General features: G+C 45.8%; 27 non-coding genes across 27 annotated transcripts; 19 read left to right on the top strand and 8 right to left on the bottom strand.

Moving 5' to 3' along the window:
* The first annotated feature begins 114 nt into the window (after positions 1-114).
* Positions 115-196, top strand: trnas-gcu (transfer RNA serine (anticodon GCU)). Its single transcript has one exon. It is a non-coding gene; the product is annotated as a tRNA-Ser (tRNA).
* A 144-nt stretch (positions 197-340) lies between these two features.
* Positions 341-422, top strand: trnas-gcu (transfer RNA serine (anticodon GCU)). Its single transcript has one exon. It is a non-coding gene; the product is annotated as a tRNA-Ser (tRNA).
* A 144-nt stretch (positions 423-566) lies between these two features.
* trnas-gcu (transfer RNA serine (anticodon GCU)) lies at positions 567-648 on the top strand. Its single transcript has one exon. It is a non-coding gene; the product is annotated as a tRNA-Ser (tRNA).
* Positions 649-1910: 1262 nt separating this feature from the next.
* LOC130102114 (U4 spliceosomal RNA) lies at positions 1911-2051 on the bottom strand. Its single transcript, XR_008809132.1, has one exon. It is a non-coding gene; the product is annotated as a U4 spliceosomal RNA (small nuclear RNA).
* A 785-nt stretch (positions 2052-2836) lies between these two features.
* On the top strand, positions 2837-2918 carry trnas-gcu (transfer RNA serine (anticodon GCU)). Its single transcript has one exon. It is a non-coding gene; the product is annotated as a tRNA-Ser (tRNA).
* Positions 2919-4180: 1262 nt separating this feature from the next.
* LOC130101786 (U4 spliceosomal RNA) lies at positions 4181-4321 on the bottom strand. The gene has a single exon (XR_008809042.1). It is a non-coding gene; the product is annotated as a U4 spliceosomal RNA (small nuclear RNA).
* A 661-nt stretch (positions 4322-4982) lies between these two features.
* Positions 4983-5064, top strand: trnas-gcu (transfer RNA serine (anticodon GCU)). Its single transcript has one exon. It is a non-coding gene; the product is annotated as a tRNA-Ser (tRNA).
* Positions 5065-5208: 144 nt separating this feature from the next.
* Positions 5209-5290, top strand: trnas-gcu (transfer RNA serine (anticodon GCU)). Its single transcript has one exon. It is a non-coding gene; the product is annotated as a tRNA-Ser (tRNA).
* A 692-nt stretch (positions 5291-5982) lies between these two features.
* Positions 5983-6064, top strand: trnas-gcu (transfer RNA serine (anticodon GCU)). The gene has a single exon. It is a non-coding gene; the product is annotated as a tRNA-Ser (tRNA).
* Positions 6065-7326: 1262 nt separating this feature from the next.
* Positions 7327-7467, bottom strand: LOC130102215 (U4 spliceosomal RNA). The gene has a single exon (XR_008809158.1). It is a non-coding gene; the product is annotated as a U4 spliceosomal RNA (small nuclear RNA).
* Positions 7468-8128: 661 nt separating this feature from the next.
* Positions 8129-8210, top strand: trnas-gcu (transfer RNA serine (anticodon GCU)). The gene has a single exon. It is a non-coding gene; the product is annotated as a tRNA-Ser (tRNA).
* A 144-nt stretch (positions 8211-8354) lies between these two features.
* On the top strand, positions 8355-8436 carry trnas-gcu (transfer RNA serine (anticodon GCU)). Its single transcript has one exon. It is a non-coding gene; the product is annotated as a tRNA-Ser (tRNA).
* A 1810-nt stretch (positions 8437-10246) lies between these two features.
* On the bottom strand, positions 10247-10387 carry LOC130101857 (U4 spliceosomal RNA). Its single transcript, XR_008809056.1, has one exon. It is a non-coding gene; the product is annotated as a U4 spliceosomal RNA (small nuclear RNA).
* A 661-nt stretch (positions 10388-11048) lies between these two features.
* On the top strand, positions 11049-11130 carry trnas-gcu (transfer RNA serine (anticodon GCU)). The gene has a single exon. It is a non-coding gene; the product is annotated as a tRNA-Ser (tRNA).
* Positions 11131-11598: 468 nt separating this feature from the next.
* trnas-gcu (transfer RNA serine (anticodon GCU)) lies at positions 11599-11680 on the top strand. The gene has a single exon. It is a non-coding gene; the product is annotated as a tRNA-Ser (tRNA).
* Positions 11681-12942: 1262 nt separating this feature from the next.
* On the bottom strand, positions 12943-13083 carry LOC130101850 (U4 spliceosomal RNA). The gene has a single exon (XR_008809055.1). It is a non-coding gene; the product is annotated as a U4 spliceosomal RNA (small nuclear RNA).
* A 661-nt stretch (positions 13084-13744) lies between these two features.
* On the top strand, positions 13745-13826 carry trnas-gcu (transfer RNA serine (anticodon GCU)). Its single transcript has one exon. It is a non-coding gene; the product is annotated as a tRNA-Ser (tRNA).
* A 144-nt stretch (positions 13827-13970) lies between these two features.
* trnas-gcu (transfer RNA serine (anticodon GCU)) lies at positions 13971-14052 on the top strand. Its single transcript has one exon. It is a non-coding gene; the product is annotated as a tRNA-Ser (tRNA).
* Positions 14053-14518: 466 nt separating this feature from the next.
* On the top strand, positions 14519-14600 carry trnas-gcu (transfer RNA serine (anticodon GCU)). The gene has a single exon. It is a non-coding gene; the product is annotated as a tRNA-Ser (tRNA).
* Positions 14601-14744: 144 nt separating this feature from the next.
* On the top strand, positions 14745-14826 carry trnas-gcu (transfer RNA serine (anticodon GCU)). Its single transcript has one exon. It is a non-coding gene; the product is annotated as a tRNA-Ser (tRNA).
* Positions 14827-16088: 1262 nt separating this feature from the next.
* On the bottom strand, positions 16089-16229 carry LOC130101843 (U4 spliceosomal RNA). Its single transcript, XR_008809054.1, has one exon. It is a non-coding gene; the product is annotated as a U4 spliceosomal RNA (small nuclear RNA).
* An 887-nt stretch (positions 16230-17116) lies between these two features.
* On the top strand, positions 17117-17198 carry trnas-gcu (transfer RNA serine (anticodon GCU)). Its single transcript has one exon. It is a non-coding gene; the product is annotated as a tRNA-Ser (tRNA).
* Positions 17199-17560: 362 nt separating this feature from the next.
* trnas-gcu (transfer RNA serine (anticodon GCU)) lies at positions 17561-17642 on the top strand. The gene has a single exon. It is a non-coding gene; the product is annotated as a tRNA-Ser (tRNA).
* Positions 17643-18889: 1247 nt separating this feature from the next.
* LOC130101828 (U4 spliceosomal RNA) lies at positions 18890-19030 on the bottom strand. The gene has a single exon (XR_008809051.1). It is a non-coding gene; the product is annotated as a U4 spliceosomal RNA (small nuclear RNA).
* An 887-nt stretch (positions 19031-19917) lies between these two features.
* trnas-gcu (transfer RNA serine (anticodon GCU)) lies at positions 19918-19999 on the top strand. Its single transcript has one exon. It is a non-coding gene; the product is annotated as a tRNA-Ser (tRNA).
* A 362-nt stretch (positions 20000-20361) lies between these two features.
* trnas-gcu (transfer RNA serine (anticodon GCU)) lies at positions 20362-20443 on the top strand. Its single transcript has one exon. It is a non-coding gene; the product is annotated as a tRNA-Ser (tRNA).
* A 1296-nt stretch (positions 20444-21739) lies between these two features.
* On the bottom strand, positions 21740-21880 carry LOC130102366 (U4 spliceosomal RNA). Its single transcript, XR_008809200.1, has one exon. It is a non-coding gene; the product is annotated as a U4 spliceosomal RNA (small nuclear RNA).
* Between the last annotated feature and the right edge of the window lie 686 nt (positions 21881-22566).

Below are 22566 nucleotides of genomic sequence, written 5' to 3'. Positions count from 1 at the left end.
AGTGCGCCTGGAAAAGCTGTTCAAAGTACCTTGCTGCCAACTTTAACAACATCATCCTTAAAATAGCTGCAGAAACACACCACAGCCCAGCTTCGGGCAGACTTGCAGGCGAGTGACGAGGTGGCCGAGTGGTTAAGGCGATGGACTGCTAATCCATTGTGCTCTGCACGCGTGGGTTCGAATCCCATCCTCGTCGTTTGATGTCTTTAGTGTTTCGAGAGAGCCAAGTGCGACTGGCAAAGCCGTTCAATGAACTTTGCTGCCAACTTTAACAACATCATCCTTAAAATAGCTGCAGAAACACACCACAGCCCAGCTTCGGGCAGACGTGCAGGCGAGTGACGAGGTGGCCGAGTGGTTAAGGCGATGGACTGCTAATCCATTGTGCTCTGCACGCATGGGTTCGAATCCCATCCTCGTCGATTGATGTCTTTAGTGTTTCGAGAGAGCCAAGTGCGCCTGGAAAAGCCGTTCAAAGTACCTTGCTGCCAACTTTGACGACATCATCCTTAAAATAGCTGCAGAAACACACCACAGCCCAGCTTCGGGCCGACGTGCAGGCGAGTGACGAGGTGGCCGAGTGGTTAAGGCGATGGACTGCTAATCCATTGTGCTCTGCACGCGTGGGTTCGAATCCCATCCTCGTCGTATGATGTCTTTAGTGTTTCGAGAGAGCCAAGTGCGCCTGGCAAAGCCGTTCAAAGTACCTTGCTGCCAACTTTAACGACATCATCCTTAAAGCTGCTGTAGGTAACTTTTGAAAAAATGTATTTGCTAAAACTGTCATTATGTCCTGACAGTAGAATATGAGACAGATAATCTGTGTAAAAATCACGCTCCTCTGGCTCCTCCTAGTGGTCCTATTGCCATTTGCAAGAAATACACGCTCCCGGTCAGAAACAACCGGAATGTCTTAGAAGTGTCAATCACGCTCGTGTACGCGCTGATCACACCCCTCTCTTGCACAGCGCGAGCGCGTACCGTCGTTCAAACTCAAGATTTCCGACGTGCTGCAGCTGTGCTTATGACGGAGAAACAACCTAAACTGCCAATTCTCGAGTGACACCTGCTCATAAAACAAAGAGGTAAAAGGAAAAAGACTGATGACGATAAACAAGCGAAAAAGAAAGAATTACACAGAGCCCATTGACTCGGTGTCAAAACTCTAGCCGCATAACATGTAGATAAAATGTCACGCACTCTGCTAAGCAACAATTAAAACCTGCTAATTCACTGGCTTGTCATGTTGCTGAAATAATGTACTAGCACACCTTATCTAGCATTATATATCGCTAGAATAATTACTTACATACTCTAACGTTAGTTACCGTTATCTTACTAGCTATTTATAACTTATAGAAAGAGTGCAACGATAAAGTTACATGTAGGCCATTGCAAAATACATAATGATTTGAGGACCAAGTTTGTAGTCAAAGTATGGGCAGGCCATAGTCAATGTAAAGCATATTATTGACGTTTAGTCCCTATTAGTAAATGTGCCATATAACTTTTTATCCGCTGTTATCGGTGGCCCTGTTTACTAGCCTGCTGTGGAGGGAGGGCTGTAGCGCAGCAGAGAGCAAGGGGGTGGGACCTGTAAGTTGTGCTTGTTCAAATTTTCAGGCTAAGTCAACGTTTTCTCAAAACTCCCTACTGCAGCTTTAATATAATATAATTATAGCTGCAGAAAATGCTCATGTTAATTTCTTAAAACATTGTTGAGGACAGGGTCAATACAAGAAGCCCCCTGGTGCATGGATATGACCATTAGAAATACAAAAACACATTCTAAGGGAGGTCCTAATCCTGGCTACACCAGCCTTATTCAAGCTCATGCTTTCGCCACCACAGCGAAAGCAGCACGTTTAGGGAGCCAAAACACAATTCTTTTTTTTCAACAAGTCACGAAGCCTCATAAGAAGCTGACAAAAATTGCCAAGGCTGACTGTATTTCAAGTCATCCCAGCGGTGTATTGGGTAAAGTTTTCAACCAGCAAAGATCACGTCTCGGATGAGCCTCATAGACTACGATATTGCCTCTGCGAAAGAATGCCTGGCGAAGGTAGCGACGTCTCCCGTGCTTTTATCTAATCCATCTAATCCATTGTGCTCTGCACGCGTGGGTTCGAATCCCATCCTCGTCGTATGATGTCTTTAGTGTTTCGAGAGAGCCAAGTGCGCCTGGCAAAGCCGTTCAATTAACTTTGCTGCCAACTTTAACAACATCATCCTTAAAATAGCTGCAGAAACACACCACAGCCCAGCTTCGGGCAGACGTGCGGGCGAGTGACGAGGTGGCCGAGTGGTTAAGGCGATGGACTACTAATCCATTATGCTGCCTTTTTCTCGACACAGGCGTTCTCTCTAGGTTCTTTCAAACAAAGCAGAAGCAGCACAGAAAAGAAACATAAGCACATCTCCCTCTATCAACACAGTTGTGAGTCTCCTAACCCATAGAACCCAATGCTCCTTGCAGGTCAGTCGAAGGGTTACCGTCAACTGACCTGCAAAGCCGTTCAAAGTACCTTGCTGACAACTTTAACAACATCATCCTTAAAATAGCTGCAGAAACACACCACAGCCCAGCTTCGGGCAGACTTGCAGGCGAGTGACGAGGTGGCCGAGTGGTTAAGGCGATGGACTGCTAATCCATTGTGCTCTGCACCCGTGGGTTCGAATCCCATCCTCGTCGTTTGATGTCTTTAGTGTTTCGAGAGAGCCAAGTGCGCCTGGCAAAGCCGTTCAAAGTACCTTGCTGCCAACTTTGACGACATCATCCTTAAAATAGCTGCAGAAACACACCACAGCCCAGCTTCGGGCAGACGTGCAGGCGAGTGACGAGGTGGCCGAGTGGTTAAGGCGATGGACTGCTAATCCATTGTGCTCTGCACGCGTGGGTTCGAATCCCATCCTCGTCGTATGATGTCTTTAGTGTTTCGAGAGAGCCAAGTGCGCCTGGCAAAGCCGTTCAAAGTACCTTGCTGCCAACTTTAACGACATCATCCTTAAAGCTGCTGTAGGTAACTTTTGAAAAAATGTATTTGCTAAAACTGTCATTATGTCCTGACAGTAGAATATGAGACAGATAATCTGTGTAAAAATCACGCTCCTTTGGCTCCTCCTAGTGGTCCTATTGCCATTTGCAAGAAATACACGCTCCCGGTCAGAAACAACCGGAATGTCTTAGAAGTGTCAATCACGCTCGTGTACGCGCTGATCACACCCCTCTCTTGCACAGCGCGAGCGCGTACCGTCGTTCAAACTCAAGATTTCCGGCGTGCTGCAGCTGTGCTTATGACGGAGAAACAACCTAAACTGCCAATTCTCGAGTGACACCTGCTCATAAAACAAAGAGGTAAAAGGAAAAAGACTGATGACGATAAACAAGCGAAAAAGAAAGAATTACACAGAGCCCATTGACTCGGTGTCAAAACTCTAGCCGCATAACATGTAGATAAAATGTCACGCACTCTGCTAAGCAACAATTAAAACCTGCTAATTCAATGGCTTGTCATGTTGCTGAAATAATGTACTAGCACACCTTATCTAGCATTATATATCGCTAGAATAATTACTTACATACTCTAACGTTAGTTACCGTTATCTTACTAGCTATTTATAACTTATAGAAAGAGTGCAACGATAAAGTTACATGTAGGCCATTGCAAAATACATAATGATTTGAGGACCAAGTTTGTAGTCAAAGTATGGGCAGGCCATAGTCAATGTAAAGCATATTATTGACGTTTAGTCCCTATTAGTAAATGTGCCATATAACTTTTTATCCGCTGTTATCAGTGGCCCTGTTTACTAGTCTGCTGTGGAGGGAGGGCTGTAGCGCAGCAGAGAGCAAGGGGGTGGGACCTGTAAGTTGTGCTTGTTCAAATTTTCAGGCTAAGTCAACGTTTTCTCAAAACTCCCTACTGCAGCTTTAATATAATATAATTATAGCTGCAGAAAATGCTCATGTTAATTTCTTAAAACATTGTTGAGGACAGGGTCAATACAAGAAGCCCCCTGGTGCATGGATATGACCATTTGAAATACAAAAACACATTCTAAGGGAGGTCCTAATCCTGGCTACACCAGCCTTATTCAAGCTCATGCTTTCGCCACCACAGCGAAAGCAGCACGTTCAGGGAGCCAAAACACAATTCTTTTTTTTCAACAAGTCACGAAGCCTCATAAGAAGCTGACAAAAATTGCCAGGGCTGACTGTATTTCAAGTCATCCCAGCGGGTTATTGGGTAAAGTTTTCAACCAGCAAAGATCACGTCTCGGATGAGCCTCATAGACTACGATACTGCCTCTGCGAAAGAATGCCTGGCGAAGGTAGCGACGTCTCCCGTGCTTTTATCTGGACATGTAACGACAGGGTGGTATCAAGCTTTAAACTGCCATGTAATAAGCTTTTTGGCACTGACGGCTGCATGGTGTGTCTACGAAACAGGCGAGTGATGTGCACAAAAAGGTTTATTCATTGTTCTCTCTTCACTCAAAGAACAAAAAGTGTGCTGCTTTCGTAATTTTGGGGGGAAAGAATTATGGGTATCCTGGTAGCAAAGGGGCGGAGTTATAACGCTCAATCTCCAAGAATATGTTTGAGTTCGGGATCGATTCGACGAGCCCCCTACGAGGTTGGGTAGGATAATGAAGAGTGCAAGGACACTGCAAACATATTCTGAGAGAGGTCCAATGCAAGCTATGCTGCCTTTTTCTCGACACAGGCGTTCTCTCTAGGTTCTTTCCAACAAAGCAGAAGCAGCACAGAAAATAAACATAAGCACATCTCCCTCTATCAACACAGTTGTGAGTCTCCTAACCCATAGAACCCAATGCTCCTTGCAGGTCAGTCGAAGGGTTACCGTCAACTGACCTGCAAAGCCGTTCAAAGTACCTTGCTGACAACTTTAACAACATCATCCTTAAAATAGCTGCAGAAACACACCACAGCCCAGCTTCGGGCAGACTTGCAGGCGAGTGACGAGGTGGCCGAGTGGTTAAGGCGATGGACTGCTAATCCATTGTGCTCTGCACGCGTGGGTTCGAATCCCATCCTCGTCGATTGATGTCTTTAGTGTTTCGAGAGAGCCAAGTGCGCCTGGAAAAGCCGTTCAAAGTACCTTGGTACCAACTTTAACAACATCATCCTTAAAATAGCTGCAGAAACACACCACAGCCCAGCTTCGGGCAGACGTGCCGGCGAGTGACGAGGTGGCCGAGTGGTTAAGGCGATGGACTGCTAATCCATTGTGCTCTGCACGCGTGGGTTCGAATCCCATCCTCGTCGTATGATGTCTTTAGTGTTTCGAGAGAGCCAAGTGCGCCTGGCAAAGCCGTTCAATTAACTTTGCTGCCAACTTTAACAACATCATCCTTAAAATAGCTGCAGAAACACACCACAGCCCAGCTTCGGGCAGACGTGCCGGCGAGTGACGAGGTGGCCGAGTGGTTAAGGCGATGGACTACTAATCCATTATGCTGCCTTTTTCTCGACACAGGCGTTCTCTCTAGGTTCTTTCAAACAAAGCAGAAGCAGCACAGAAAAGAAACATAAGCACATCTCCCTCTATCAACACAGTTGTGAGTCTCCTAACCCATAGAACCCAATGCTCCTTGCAGGTCAGTCGAAGGGTTACCTTCAACTGACCTGCAAAGCCGTTCAAAGTACCTTGCTGACAACTTTAACAACATCATCCTTAAAATAGCTGCAGAAACACACCACAGCCCAGCTTCGGGCAGACCTGCAGGCGAGTGACGAGGTGGCCGAGTGGTTAAGGCGATGGACTGCTAATCCATTGTGCTCTGCACGCGTGGGTTCGAATCCCATCCTCGCCGTTTGATGTCTTTAGTGTTTCGAGAGAGCCAAGTGCGCCTGGCAAAGCCGTTCAAAGTACCTTGCTGCCAACTTTGACGACATCATCCTTAAAATAGCTGCAGAAACACACCACAGCCCAGCTTCGGGCAGCCCTGCAGGCGAGTGACGAGGTGGCCGAGTGGTTAAGGCGATGGACTGCTAATCCATTGTGCTCTGCACGCGTGGGTTCGAATCCCATCCTCGTCGTATGATGTCTTTAGTGTTTCGAGAGAGCCAAGTGCGCCTGGCAAAGCCGTTCAAAGTACCTTGCTGCCAACTTTAACGACATCATCCTTAAAGCTGCTGTAGGTAACTTTTGAAAAAATGTATTTGCTAAAACTGTCATTATGTCCTGACAGTAGAATATGAGACAGATAATCTGTGTAAAAATCACGCTCCTTTGGCTCCTCCTAGTGGTCCTATTGCCATTTGCAAGAAATACACGCTCCCGGTCAGAAACAACCGGAATGTCTTAGAAGTGTCAATCACGCTCGTGTACGCGCTGATCACACCCCTCTCTTGCACAGCGCGAGCGCGTACCGTCGTTCAAACTCAAGATTTCCGGCGTGCTGCAGCTGTGCTTATGACGGAGAAACAACCTAAACTGCCAATTCTCGAGTGACACCTGCTCATAAAACAAAGAGGTAAAAGGAAAAAGACTGATGACGATAAACAAGCGAAAAAGAAAGAATTACACAGAGCCCATTGACTCGGTGTCAAAACTCTAGCCGCATAACATGTAGATAAAATGTCACGCACTCTGCTAAGCAACAATTAAAACCTGCTAATTCAATGGCTTGTCATGTTGCTGAAATAATGTACTAGCACACCTTATCTAGCATTATATATCGCTAGAATAATTACTTACATACTCTAACGTTAGTTACCGTTATCTTACTAGCTATTTATAACTTATAGAAAGAGTGCAACGATAAAGTTACATGTAGGCCATTGCAAAATACATAATGATTTGAGGACCAAGTTTGTAGTCAAAGTATGGGCAGGCCATAGTCAATGTAAAGCATATTATTGACGTTTAGTCCCTATTAGTAAATGTGCCATATAACTTTTTATCCGCTGTTATCAGTGGCCCTGTTTACTAGCCTGCTGTGGAGGGAGGGCTGTAGCGCAGCAGAGAGCAAGGGGGTGGGACCTGTAAGTTGTGCTTGTTCAAATTTTCAGGCTAAGTCAACGTTTTCTCAAAACTCCCTACTGCAGCTTTAATATAATATAATTATAGCTGCAGAAAATGCTCATGTTAATTTCTTAAAACATTGTTGAGGACAGGGTCAATACAAGAAGCCCCCTGGTGCATGGATATGACCATTAGAAATACAAAAACACATTCTAAGGGAGGTCCTAATTCTGGCTACACCAGCCTTATTCAAGCTCATGCTTTCGCCACCACAGCGAAAGCAGCACGTTCAGGGAGCCAAAACACAATTCTTTTTTTTCAACAAGTCACGAAGCCTCATAAGAAGCTGACAAAAATTGCCAAGGCTGACTGTATTTCAAATCATCCCAGCGGGGTATTGGGAAAAGTTTTCAACCAGCAAAGATCACGTCTCGGATGAGCCTCATAGACTACGATATTGCCTCTGCGAAAGAATGCCTGGCGAAGGTAGCGACGTCTCCCGTGCTTTTATCTGGACATGTAACGACAGGGTGGTATCAAGCTTTAAACTGCCATGTAATAAGCTTTTTGGCACTGACGGCTGCATGGTGTGTCTACGAAACAGGCGAGTGATGTGCACAAAAAGGTTTATTCATTGTTCTCTCTTCACTCAAAGAACAAAAAGTGTGCTGCTTTCGTAATTTTGGGGGGAAAGAATTATGGGTATCCTGGTAGCAAAGGGGCGGAGTTATAACGCTCAATCTCCAAGAATATGTTTGAGTTCGGGATCGATTCGACGAGCCCCCTACGAGGTTGGGTAGGATAATGAAGAGTGCAAGGACACTGCAAACATATTCTGAGAGAGGTCCAATGCAAGCTATGCTGCCTTTTTCTCGACACAGGCGTTCTCTCTAGGTTCTTTCCAACAAAGCAGAAGCAGCACAGAAAATAAACATAAGCACATCTCCCTCTATCAACACAGTTGTGAGTCTCCTAACCCATAGAACCCAATGCTCCTTGCAGGTCAGTCGAAGGGTTACCGTCAACTGACCTGCAAAGCCGTTCAAAGTACCTTGCTGACAACTTTAACAACATCATCCTTAAAATAGCTGCAGAAACACACCACAGCCCAGCTTCGGGCAGACTTGCAGGCGAGTGACGAGGTGGCCGAGTGGTCAAGGCGATGGACTGCTAATCCATTGTGCTCTGCACGCGTGGGTTCGAATCCCATCCTCGTCGATTGATGTCTTTAGTGTTTCGAGAGAGCCAAGTGCGCCTGGAAAAGCCGTTCAAAGTACCTTGCTGCCAACTTTAACAACATCATCCTTAAAATAGCTGCAGAAACACACCACAGCCCAGCTTCGGGCAGACGTGCCGGCGAGTGACGAGGTGGCCGAGTGGTTAAGGCGATGGACTGCTAATCCATTGTGCTCTGCACGCGTGGGTTCGAATCCCATCCTCGTCGTATGATGTCTTTAGTGTTTCGAGAGAGCCAAGTGCGCCTGGCAAAGCCGTTCAATTAACTTTGCTGCCAACTTTAACAACATCATCCTTAAAATAGCTGCAGAAACACACCACAGCCCAGCTTCGGGCAGACGTGCCGGCGAGTGACGAGGTGGCCGAGTGGTTAAGGCGATGGACTACTAATCCATTATGCTGCCTTTTTCTCGACACAGGCGTTCTCTCTAGGTTCTTTCAAACAAAGCAGAAGCAGCACAGAAAAGAAACATAAGCACATCTCCCTCTATCAACACAGTTGTGAGTCTCCTAACCCATAGAACCCAATGCTCCTTGCAGGTCAGTCGAAGGGTTACCTTCAACTGACCTGCAAAGCCGTTCAAAGTACCTTGCTGACAACTTTAACAACATCATCCTTAAAATAGCTGCAGAAACACACCACAGCCCAGCTTCGGGCAGACTTACAGGCGAGTGACGAGGTGGCCGAGTGGTTAAGGCGACGGACTGCTAATCCATTGTGCTCTGCACGCGTGGGTTTGAATCCCATCCTCGTCGTTTGATGTCTTTAGTGTTTCGAGAGAGCCAAGTGCGCCTGGCAAAGCCGTTCAAAGTACCTTGCTGCCAACTGTAACGACATCATCCTTAAAGCTGCTGTAGGTAACTTTTGAAAAAATGTATTTGCTAAAACTGTCATTATGTCCTGACAGTAGAATATGAGACAGATAATCTGTGTAAAAATCACGCTCCTTTGGCTCCTCCTAGTGGTCCTATTGCCATTTGCAAGAAATACACGCTCCCGGTCAGAAACAACGGGAATGTCTTAGAAGTGTCAATCACGCTCGTGTACGCGCTGATCACACCCCTCTCTTGCACAGCGCGAGCGCGTACCGTCGTTCAAACTCAAGATTTCCGGCGTGCTGCAGCTGTGCTTATGACGGAGAAACAACCTAAACTGCCAATTCTCGAGTGACACCTGCTCATAAAACAAAGAGGTAAAAGGAAAAAGACTGATGACGATAAACAAGCGAAAAAGAAAGAATTACACAGAGCCCATTGACTCGGTGTCAAAACTCTAGCCGCATAACATGTAGATAAAATGTCACGCACTCTGCTAAGCAACAATTAAAACCTGCTAATTCAATGGCTTGTCATGTTGCTGAAATAATGTACTAGCACACCTTATCTAGCATTATATATCGCTAGAATAATTACTTACATACTCTAACGTTAGTTACCGTTATCTTACTAGCTATTTATAACTAATAGAAAGAGTGCAACGATAAAGTTACATGTAGGCCATTGCAAAATACATAATGATTTGAGGACCAAGTTTGTAGTCAAAGTATGGGCAGGCCATAGTCAATGTAAAGCATATTATTGACGTTTAGTCCCTATTAGTAAATGTGCCATATAACTTTTTATCCGCTGTTATCAGTGGCCCTGTTTACTAGCCTGCTGTGGAGGGAGGGCTGTAGCGCAGCAGAGAGCAAGGGGGTGGGACCTGTAAGTTGTGCTTGTTCAAATTTTCAGGCTAAGTCAACGTTTTCTCAAAACTCCCTACTGCAGCTTTAATATAATATAATTATAGCTGCAGAAAATGCTCATGTTAATTTCTTAAAACATTGTTGAGGACAGGGTCAATACAAGAAGCCCCCTGGTGCATGGATATGACCATTAGAAATACAAAAACACATTCTAAGGGAGGTCCTAATCCTGGCTACACCAGCCTTATTCAAGCTCATGCTTTCGCCACCACAGCGAAAGCAGCACGTTCAGGGAGCCAAAACACAATTCTTTTTTTTCAACAAGTCACGAAGCCTCATAAGAAGCTGACAAAAATTGCCAAGGCTGACTGTATTTCAAGTCATCCCAGCGGGGTATTGGGTAAAGTTTTCAACCAGCAAAGATCACGTCTCGGATGAGCCTCATAGACTACGATATTGCCTCTGCGAAAGAATGCCTGGCGAAGGTAGCGACGTCTCCCGTGCTTTTATCTGGACATGTAACGACAGGGTGGTATCAAGCTTTAAACTGCCATGTAATAAGCTTTTTGGCACTGACGGCTGCATGGTGTGTCTACGAAACAGGCGAGTGATGTGCACAAAAAGGTTTATTCATTGTTCTCTCTTCACTCAAAGAACAAAAAGTGTGCTGCTTTCGTAATTTTGGGGGGAAAGAATTATGGGTATCCTGGTAGCAAAGGGGCGGAGTTATAACGCTCAATCTCCAAGAATATGTTTGAGTTCGGGATCGATTCGACGAGCCCCCTACGAGGTTGGGTAGGATAATGAAGAGTGCAAGGACACTGCAAACATATTCTGAGAGAGGTCCAATGCAAGCTATGCTGCCTTTTTCTCGACACAGGCGTTCTCTCTAGGTTCTTTCCAACAAAGCAGAAGCAGCACAGAAAATAAACATAAGCACATCTCCCTCTATCAACACAGTTGTGAGTCTCCTAACCCATAGAACCCAATGCTCCTTGCAGGTCAGTCGAAGGGTTACCGTCAACTGACCTGCAAAGCCGTTCAAAGTACCTTGCTGACAACTTTAACAACATCATCCTTAAAATAGCTGCAGAAACACACCACAGCCCAGCTTCGGGCAGACTTGCAGGCGAGTGACGAGGTGGCCGAGTGGTCAAGGCGATGGACTGCTAATCCATTGTGCTCTGCACGCGTGGGTTCGAATCCCATCCTCGTCGATTGATGTCTTTAGTGTTTCGAGAGAGCCAAGTGCGCCTGGAAAAGCCGTTCAAAGTACCTTGCTGCCAACTTTAACAACATCATCCTTAAAATAGCTGCAGAAACACACCACAGCCCAGCTTCGGGCAGACGTGCCGGCGAGTGACGAGGTGGCCGAGTGGTTAAGGCGATGGACTACTAATCCATTATGCTGCCTTTTTCTCGACACAGGCGTTCTCTCTAGGTTCTTTCAAACAAAGCAGAAGCAGCACAGAAAAGAAACATAAGCACATCTCCCTCTATCAACACAGTTGTGAGTCTCCTAACCCATAGAACCCAATGCTCCTTGCAGGTCAGTCGAAGGGTTACCTTCAACTGACCTGCAAAGCCGTTCAAAGTACCTTGCTGACAACTTTAACAACATCATCCTTAAAATAGCTGCAGAAACACACCACAGCCCAGCTTCGGGCAGACGTGTGCAGGCGAGTGACGAGGTGGCCGAGTGGTTAAGGCGATGGACTGCTAATCCATTGTGCTCTGCACGCGTGGGTTCGAATCCCATCCTCGTCGTATGATGTCTTTAGTGTTTCGAGAGAGCCAAGTGCGCCTGGCAAAGCCGTTCAAAGTACCTTGCTGCCAACTGTAACGACATCATCCTTAAAGCTGCTGTAGGTAACTTTTGAAAAAATGTATTTGCTAAAACTGTCATTATGTCCTGACAGTAGAATATGAGACAGATAATCTGTGTAAAAATCACGCTCCTTTGGCTCCTCCTAGTGGTCCTATTGCCATTTGCAAGAAATACACGCTCCCGGTCAGAAACAACGGGAATGTCTTAGAAGTGTCAATCACGCTCGTGTACGCGCTGATCACACCCCTCTCTTGCACAGCGCGAGCGCGTACCGTCGTTCAAACTCAAGATTTCCGGCGTGCTGCAGCTGTGCTTATGACGGAGAAACAACCTAAACTGCCAATTCTCGAGTGACACCTGCTCATAAAACAAAGAGGTAAAAGGAAAAAGACTGATGACGATAAACAAGCGAAAAAGAAAGAATTACACAGAGCCCATTGACTCGGTGTCAAAACTCTAGCCGCATAACATGTAGATAAAATGTCACGCACTCTGCTAAGCAACAATTAAAACCTGCTAATTCAATGGCTTGTCATGTTGCTGAAATAATGTACTAGCACACCTTATCTAGCATTATATATCGCTAGAATAATTACTTACATACTCTAACGTTAGTTACCGTTATCTTACTAGCTATTTATAACTTATAGAAAGAGTGCAACGATAAAGTTACATGTAGGCCATTGCAAAATACATAATGATTTGAGGACCAAGTTTGTAGTCAAAGTATGGGCAGGCCATAGTCAATGTAAAGCATATTATTGACGTTTAGTCCCTATTAGTAAATGTGCCATATAACTTTTTATCCGCTGTTATCAGTGGCCCTGTTTACTAGCCTGCTGTGGAGGGAGGGCTGTAGCGCAGCAGAGAGCAAGGGGGTGGGACCTGTAAGTTGTGCTTGTTCAAATTTTCAGGCTAAGTCAACGTTTTCTCAAAACTCCCTACTGCAGCTTTAATATAATATAATTATAGCTGCAGAAAATGCTCATGTTAATTTCTTAAAACATTGTTGAGGACAGGGTCAATACAAGAAGCCCCCTGGTGCATGGATATGACCATTAGAAATACAAAAACACATTCTAAGGGAGGTCCTAATCCTGGCTACACCAGCCTTATTCAAGCTCATGCTTTCGCCACCACAGCGAAAGCAGCACGTTCAGGGAGCCAAAACACAATTCTTTTTTTTCAACAAGTCACGAAGCCTCATAAGAAGCTGACAAAAATTGCCAAGGCTGACTGTATTTCAAGTCATCCCAGCGGGGTATTGGGTAAAGTTTTCAACCAGCAAAGATCACGTCTCGGATGAGCCTCATAGACTACGATATTGCCTCTGCGAAAGAATGCCTGGCGAAGGTAGCGACGTCTCCCGTGCTTTTATCTGGACATGTAACGACAGGGTGGTATCAAGCTTTAAACTGCCATGTAATAAGCTTTTTGGCACTGACGGCTGCATGGTGTGTCTACGAAACAGGCGAGTGATGTGCACAAAAAGGTTTATTCATTGTTCTCTCTTCACTCAAAGAACAAAAAGTGTGCTGCTTTCGTAATTTTGGGGGGAAAGAATTATGGGTATCCTGGTAGCAAAGGGGCGGAGTTATAACGCTCAATCTCCAAGAATATGTTTGAGTTCGGGATCGATTCGACGAGCCCCCTACGAGGTTGGGTAGGATAATGAAGAGTGCAAGGACACTGCAAACATATTCTGAGAGAGGTCCAATGCAAGCTATGCTGCCTTTTTCTCGACACAGGCGTTCTCTCTAGGTTCTTTCCAACAAAGCAGAAGCAGCACAGAAAATAAACATAAGCACATCTCCCTCTATCAACACAGTTGTGAGTCTCCTAACCCATAGAACCCAATGCTCCTTGCAGGTCAGTCGAAGGGTTACCGTCAACTGACCTGCAAAGCCGTTCAAAGTACCTTGCTGACAACTTTAACAACATCATCCTTAAAATAGCTGCAGAAACACACCACAGCCCAGCTTCGGGCAGACTTGCAGGCGAGTGACGAGGTGGCCGAGTGGTTAAGGCGATGGACTGCTAATCCATTGTGCTCTGCACGCGTGGGTTCGAATCCCATCCTCGTCGATTGATGTCTTTAGTGTTTCGAGAGAGCCAAGTGCGCCTGGAAAAGCCGTTCAAAGTACCTTGCTGCCAACTTTAACAACATCATCCTTAAAATAGCTGCAGAAACACACCACAGCCCAGCTTCGGGCAGACGCGCCGGCGAGTGACGAGGTGGCCGAGTGGTTAAGGCGATGGACTGCTAATCCATTGTGCTCTGCACGCGTGGGTTCGAATCCCATCCTCGTCGTATGATGTCTTTAGTGTTTCAAGAGAGCCAAGTGCGCCTGGCAAAGCCGTTCAATTAACTTTGCTGCCAACTTTAACAACATCATCCTTAAAATAGCTGCAGAAACACACCACAGCCCAGCTTCGGGCAGACGTGCCGGCGAGTGACGAGGTGGCCGAGTGGTTAAGGCGATGGACTACTAATCCATTATGCTGCCTTTTTCTCGACACAGGCGTTCTCTCTAGGTTCTTTCAAACAAAGCAGAAGCAGCACAGAAAAGAAACATAAGCACATCTCCCTCTATCAACACAGTTGTGAGTCTCCTAACCCATAGAACCCAATGCTCCTTGCAGGTCAGTCGAAGGGTTACCTTCAACTGACCTGCAAAGCCGTTCAAAGTACCTTGCTGACAACTTTAACAACATCATCCTTAAAATAGCTGCAGAAACACACCACAGCCCAGCTTCGGGCAGACGTACAGGCGAGTGACGAGGTGGCCGAGTGGTTAAGGCGATGGACTGCTAATCCATTGTGCTCTGCACGCGTGGGTTCGAATCCCATCCTCGTCGTTTGATGTCTTTATTGTTTCGAGAGAGCCAAGTGCGCCTGGCAAAGCCGTTCAAAGTACCTTGCTGCCAACTTTGACGACATCATCCTTAAAATAGCTGCAGAAACACACCACAGCCCAGCTTCGGGCAGACGTGCAGGCGAGTGACGAGGTGGCCGAGTGGTTAAGGCGATGGACTGCTAATCCATTGTGCTCTGCACGCGTGGGTTCGAATCCCATCCTCGTCGTATGATGTCTTTAGTGTTTCGAGAGAGCCAAGTGCGCCTGGCAAAGCCGTTCAAAGTACCTTGCTGCCAACTTTAACGACATCATCCTTAAAGCTGCTGTAGGTAACTTTTGAAAAAATGTATTTGCTAAAACTGTCATTATGTCCTGAGAGTAGAATATGAGACAGATAATCTGTGTAAAAATCACGCTCCTTTGGCTCCTCCTAGTGGTCCTATTGCCATTTGCAAGAAATACACGCTCCCGGTCAGAAACAACGGGAATGTCTTAGAAGTGTCAATCACGCTCGTGTACGCGCTGATCACACCCCTCTCTTGCACAGCGCGAGCGCGTACCGTCGTTCAAACTCAAGATTTCCGGCGTGCTGCAGCTGTGCTTATGACGGAGAAACAACCTAAACTGCCAATTCTCGAGTGACACCTGCTCATAAAACAAAGAGGTAAAAGGAAAAAGACTGATGACGATAAACAAGCGAAAAAGAAAGAATTACACAGAGCCCATTGACTCGGTGTCAAAACTCTAGCCGCATAACATGTAGATAAAATGTCACGCACTCTGCTAAGCAACAATTAAAACCTGCTAATTCAATGGCTTGTCATGTTGCTGAAATAATGTACTAGCACACCTTATCTAGCATTATATATCGCTAGAATAATTACTTACATACTCTAACGTTAGTTACCGTTATCTTACTAGCTATTTATAACTTATAGAAAGAGTGCAACGATAAAGTTACATGTAGGCCATTGCAAAATACATAATGATTTGAGGACCAAGTTTGTAGTCAAAGTATGGGCAGGCCATAGTCAATGTAAAGCATATTATTGACGTTTAGTCCCTATTAGTAAATGTGCCATATAACTTTTTATCCGCTGTTATCAGTGGCCCTGTTTACTAGCCTGCTGTGGAGGGAGGGCTGTAGCGCAGCAGAGAGCAAGGGGGTGGGACCTGTAAGTTGTGCTTGTTCAAATTTTCAGGCTAAGTCAACGTTTTCTCAAAACTCCCTACTGCAGCTTTAATATAATATAATTATAGCTGCAGAAAATGCTCATGTTAATTTCTTAAAACATTGTTGAGGACAGGGTCAATACAAGAAGCCCCCTGGTGCATGGATATGACCATTAGAAATACAAAAACACATTCTAAGGGAGGTCCTAATCCTGGCTACACCAGCCTTATTCAAGCTCATGCTTTCGCCACCACAGCGAAAGCAGTACGTTCAGGGAGCCAAAACACAATTCTTTTTTTTCAACAAGTCACGAAGCCTCATAAGAAGCTGACAAAAATTGCCAAGGCTGACTGTATTTCAAGTCATCCCAGCGGGGTATTGGGTAAAGTTTTCAACCAGCAAAGATCACGTCTCGGATGAGCCTCATAGACTACGATATTGCCTCTGCGAAAGAATGCCTGGCGAAGGTAGCGACGTCTCCCGTGCTTTTATCTGGACATGTAACGACAGGGTGGTATCAAGCTTTAAACTGCCATGTAATAAGCTTTTTGGCACTGACGGCTGCATGGTGTGTCTACGAAACAGGCGAGTGATGTGCACAAAAAGGTTTATTCATTGTTCTCTCTTCACTCAAAGAACAAAAAGTGTGCTGCTTTCGTAATTTTGGGGGGAAAGAATTATGGGTATCCTGGTAGCAAAGGGGCGGAGTTATAACGCTCAATCTCCAAGAATATGTTTGAGTTCGGGATCGATTCGACGAGCCCCCTACGAGGTTGGGTAGGATAATGAAGAGTGCAAGGACACTGCAAACATATTCTGAGAGAGGTCCAATGCAAGCTATGCTGCCTTTTTCTCGACACAGGCGTTCTCTCTAGGTTCTTTCCAACAAAGCAGAAGCAGCACAGAAAATAAACATAAGCACATCTCCCTCTATCAACACAGTTGTGAGTCTCCTAACCCATAGAACCCAATGCTCCTTGCAGGTCAGTCGAAGGGTTACCGTCAACTGACCTGCAAAGCCGTTCAAAGTACCTTGCTGACAACTTTAACAACATCATCCTTAAAATAGCTGCAGAAACACACGACAGCCCAGCTTCGGGCAGACTTGCAGGCGAGTGAAGAGGTGGCCGAGTGGTTAAGGCGATGGACTGCTAATCCATTGTGCTCTGCACGCGTGGGTTCGAATCCCATCCTCGTCGATTGATGTCTTTAGTGTTTCGAGAGAGCCAAGTGCGCCTGGAAAAGCTGTTCAAAGTACCTTGCTGCCAACTTTAACAACATCATCCTTAAAATAGCTGCAGAAACTCACGACAGCCCAGCTTCGGGCAGACTTGCAGGCGAGTGACGAGGTGGCCGAGTGGTTAAGGCGATGGACTGCTAATCCATTGTGCTCTGCACGCGTGGGTTCGAATCCCATCCTCGTCGTTTGATGTCTTTAGTGTTTCGAGAGAGCCAAGTGCGACTGGCAAAGCCGTGCAATGAACTTTGCTGCCAACTTTAACAACATCATCCTTAAAATAGCTGCAGAAACACACCACAGCCCAGCTTCGGGCAGACGTGCCGGCGAGTGACGAGGTGGCCGAGTGGTTAAGGCGATGGACTGCTAATCCATTGTGCTCTGCACGCGTGGGTTTGAATCCCATCCTCGTCGATTGATGTCTTTAGTGTTTCGAGAGAGCCAAGTGCGCCTGGAAAAGCCGTTCAAAGTACCTTGCTGCCAACTTTGACGACATCATCCTTAAAATAGCTGCAGAAACACACCACAGCCCAGCTTCGAGCAGGCGAGTGACGAGGTGGCCGAGTGGTTAAGGCGATGGACTGCTAATCCATTGTGCTCTGCACGCGTGGGTTCGAATCCCATCCTCGTCGTATGATGTCTTTAGTGTTTCGAGAGAGCCAAGTGCGCCTGGCAAAGCCGTTCAAAGTACCTTGCTGCCAACTTTAACGACATCATCCTTAAAGCTGCTGTAGGTAACTTTTGAAAAAATGTATTTGCTAAAACTGTCATTATGTCCTGACAGTAGAATATGAGACAGATAATCTGTGTAAAAATCACGCTCCTTTGGCTCCTCCTATTTGCAAGAAATACACGCTCCCGGTCAGAAACAACCGGAATGTCTTAGAAGTGTCAATCACGCTCGTGTACGCGCTGATCACACCCCTCTCTTGCACAGCGCGAGCGCGTACCGTCGTTCAAACTCAAGATTTCCGGCGTGCTGCAGCTGTGCTTATGACGGAGAAACAACCTAAACTGCCAATTCTCGAGTGACACCTGCTCATAAAACAAAGAGGTAAAAGGAAAAAGACTGATGACGATAAACAAGCGAAAAAGAAAGAATTACACAGAGCCCATTGACTCGGTGTCAAAACTCTAGCCGCATAACATGTAGATAAAATGTCACGCACTCTGCTAAGCAACAATTAAAACCTGCTAATTCACTGGCTTGTCATGTTGCTGAAATAATGTACTAGCACACCTTTTCTAGCATTATATATCGCTAGAATAATTACTTACATACTCTAACGTTAGTTACCGTTATCTTACTAGCTATTTATAACTTATAGAAAGAGTGCAACGATAAAGTTACATGTAGGCCATTGCAAAATACATAATGATTTGAGGACCAAGTTTGTAGTCAAAGTATGGGCAGGCCATAGTCAATGTAAAGCATATTATTGACGTTTAGTCCCTATTAGTAAATGTGCCATATAACTTTTTATCCGCTGTTATCAGTGGCCCTGTTTACTAGCCTGCTGTGGAGGGAGGGCTGTAGCGCAGCAGAGAGCAAGGGGGTGGGACCTGTAAGTTGTGCTTGTTCAAATTTTCAGGCTAAGTCAACGTTTTCTCAAAACTCCCTACTGCAGCTTTAATATAATATAATTATAGCTGCAGAAAATGCTCATGTTAATTTCTTAAAACATTGTTGAGGACAGGGTCAATACAAGAAGCCCCCTGGTGCATGGATATGACCATTAGAAATACAAAAACACATTCTAAGGGAGGTCCTAATCCTGGCTACACCAGCCTTATTCAAGCTCATGCTTTCGCCACCACAGCGAAAGCAGCACGTTCAGGGAGCCAAAACACAATTCTTTGTTTTCAACAAGTCACGAAGCCTCATAAGAAGCTGACAAAAATTGCCAAGGCTGACTGTATTTCAAGTCATCCCAGCGGGGTATTGGGTAAAGTTTTCAACCAGCAAAGATCACGTCTCGGATGAGCCTCATAGACTACGATATTGCCTCTGCGAAAGAATGCCTGGCGAAGGTAGCGACGTCTCCCGTGCTTTTATCTGGACATGTAACGACAGGGTGGTATCAAGCTTTAAACTGCCATGTAATAAGCTTTTTGGCACTGACGGCTGCATGGTGTGTCTACGAAACAGGCGAGTGATGTGCACAAAAAGGTTTATTCATTGTTCTCTCTTCACTCAAAGAACAAAAAGTGTGCTGCTTTCGTAATTTTGGGGGGAAAGAATTATGGGTATCCTGGTAGCAAAGGGGCGGAGTTATAACGCTCAATCTCCAAGAATATGTTTGAGTTCGGGATCGATTCGACGAGCCCCCTACGAGGTTGGGTAGGATAATGAAGAGTGCAAGGACACTGCAAACATATTCTGAGAGAGGTCCAATGCAAGCTATGCTGCCTTTTTCTCGACACAGGCGTTCTCTCTAGGTTCTTTCCAACAAAGCAGAAGCAGCACAGAAAATAAACATAAGCACATCTCCCTCTATCAACACAGTTGTGAGTCTCCTAACCCATAGAACCCAATGCTCCTTGCAGGTCAGTCGAAGGGTTACCGTCAACTGACCTGCAAAGCCGTTCAAAGTACCTTGCTGACAACTTTAACAACATCATCCTTAAAATAGCTGCAGAAACACACGACAGCCCAGCTTCGGGCAGACTTGCAGGCGAGTGAAGAGGTGGCCGAGTGGTTAAGGCGATGGACTGCTAATCCATTGTGCTCTGCACGCGTGGGTTCGAATCCCATCCTCGTCGATTGATGTCTTTAGTGTTTCGAGAGAGCCAAGTGCGCCTGGAAAAGCTGTTCAAAGTACCTTGCTGCCAACTTTAACAACATCATCCTTAAAATAGCTGCAGAAACACACCACAGCCCAGCTTCGGGCAGACTTGCAGGCGAGTGACGAGGTGGCCGAGTGGTTAAGGCGATGGACTGCTAATCCATTGTGCTCTGCACGCGTGGGTTCGAATCCCATCCTCGTCGTTTGATGTCTTTAGTGTTTCGAGAGAGCCAAGTGCGACTGGCAAAGCCGTTCAATGAACTTTGCTGCCAACTTTAACAACATCATCCTTAAAATAGCTGCAGAAACACACCACAGCCCAGCTTCGGGCAGACGTGCCGGCGAGTGACGAGGTGGCCGAGTGGTTAAGGCGATGGACTGCTAATCCATTGTGCTCTGCACGCGTGGGTTCGAATCCCATCCTCGCCGATTGATGTCTTTAGTTTTTCGAGAGAGCCAAGTGCGCCTGGAAAAGCCGTTCAAAGTACCTTGCTGCCAACTTTGACGACATCATCCTTAAAATAGCTGCAGAAACACACCACAGCCCAGCTTCGTGCAGGCGAGTGACGAGGTGGCCGAGTGGTTAAGGCGATGGACTGCTAATCCATTGTGCTCTGCACGCGTGGGTTCGAATCCCATCCTCGTCGTATGATGTCTTTAGTGTTTCGAGAGAGCCAAGTGCGCCTGGCAAAGCCGTTCAAAGTACCTTGCTGCCAACTTTAACGACATCATCCTTAAAGCTGCTGTAGGTAACTTTTGAAAAAATGTATTTGCTAAAACTGTCATTATGTCCTGACAGTAGAATATGAGACAGATAATCTGTGTAAAAATCACGCTCCTCTGGCTCCTCCTAGTGGTCCTATTGCCATTTGCAAGAAATACACGCTCCCGGTCAGAAACAACCGGAATGTCTTAGAAGTGTCAATCACGCTCGTGTACGCGCTGATCACACCCCTCTCTTGCACAGCGCGAGCGCGTACCGTCGTTCAAACTCAAGATTTCCGGCGTGCTGCAGCTGTGCTTATGACGGAGAAACAACCTAAACTGCCAATTCTCGAGTGACACCTGCTCATAAAACAAAGAGGTAAAAGGAAAAAGACTGATGACGATAAACAAGCGAAAAAGAAAGAATTACACAGAGCCCATTGACTCGGTGTCAAAACTCTAGCCGCATAACATGTAGATAAAATGTCACGCACTCTGCTAAGCAACAATTAAAACCTGCTAATTCACTGGCTTGTCATGTTGCTGAAATAATGTACTAGCACACCTTATCTAGCATTATATATCGCTAGAATAATTACTTACATACTCTAACGTTAGTTACCGTTATCTTACTAGCTATTTATAACTTATAGAAAGAGTGCAACGATAAAGTTACATGTAGGCCATTGCAAAATACATAATGATTTGAGGACCAAGTTTGTAGTCAAAGTATGGGCAGGCCATAGTCAATGTAAAGCATATTATTGACGTTTAGTCCCTATTAGTAAATGTGCCATATAACTTTTTATCCGCTGTTATCAGTGGCCCTGTTTACTAGCCTGCGCGTTCACGACAGGCTCCGCTGTGCAGGACGAGCTGTGGAGGGAGGGCTGTAGCGCAGCAGAGAGCAAGGGGGTGGGACCTGTAAGTTGTGCTTGTTCAAATTTTCAGGCTAAGTCAACGTATTCTCAAAACTCCCTACTGCAGCTTTAATATAATTTAATTATAGCTGCAGAAAATGCTCATGTTAATTTCTTAAAACATTGTTGAGGACAGGGTCAATACAAGATGCCCCCTGGTGCATGGATATGACCATTAGAAATACAAAAACACATTCTAAGGGAGGTCCAAATCCGGGCTACACCAGCCTTATTCAAGCTCATGCTTTCGCCACCACAGCGAAAGCAGCACGTTCAGGGAGCCAAAACACAATTCTTTTTTTTCAACAAGTCACGAAGCCTCATAAGAAGCCGACAAAAATTGCCAAGGCTGACTGTATTTCAAGTCATCCCAGCGGGGTATTGGGTAAAGTTTTCAACCAGCAAAGATCACGTCTCGGATGAGCCTCATAGACTACAATATTGCCTCTGCGAAAGAATGCCTGGCGAAGGTAGCGACGTCTCCCGTGCTTTTATCTGGACATGTAACGACAGGGTGGTATCAAGCTTTAAACTGCTATGTAATAAGCTTTTTGGCACTGACGGCTGCATGGTGTGTCTACGAAACAGGCGAGTGATGTGCACAAAAAGGTTTATTCATTGTTCTCTCTTCACTCAAAGAACAAAAAGTGTGCTGCTTTCGTAATTTTGGGGGGAAAGAATTATGGGTATCCTGGTAGCAAAGGGGCGGAGTTATAACGCTCAATCTCCAAGAATATGTTTGCCGAGCACCCTACGAGGTTGGGTAGGATAATGAAGAGTGCAAGGACACTGCAAACATATTCTGAGAGAGGTCCAATGCAAGCTATGCTGCCTTTTTCTCGACACAGGCGTTCTCTCTAGGTTCTTTCCAACAAAGCAGAAGCAGCACAGAAAATAAACATAAGCACATCTCCCTCTATCAACACAGTTGTGAGTCTCCTAACCCATAGAACCCAATGCTCCTTGCAGGTCAGTCGAAGGGTTACCGTCAACTGACCTGCAAAGCCGTTCAAAGTACCTTGCTGACAACTTTAACAACATCATCCTTAAAATAGCTGCAGAATAACACCACAGCCCAGCTTCGGGCAGACTTGCAGGCGAGTGACGAGGTGGCCGAGTGGTTAAGGCGATGGACTGCTAATCCA

The sequence above is a fragment of the Rhinichthys klamathensis genome, unplaced genomic scaffold (assembly GCF_029890125.1).
Source record: "Rhinichthys klamathensis goyatoka isolate OS25496 unplaced genomic scaffold, OSU_Roscu_1.1 h1tg000011l_1, whole genome shotgun sequence".
Classification (NCBI taxonomy): Eukaryota; Metazoa; Chordata; class Actinopteri; order Cypriniformes; family Leuciscidae; genus Rhinichthys; species Rhinichthys klamathensis.
Note: the sequence above shows the minus strand (reverse complement) of the source record. Positions and strands in the feature narration are given on the sequence as shown.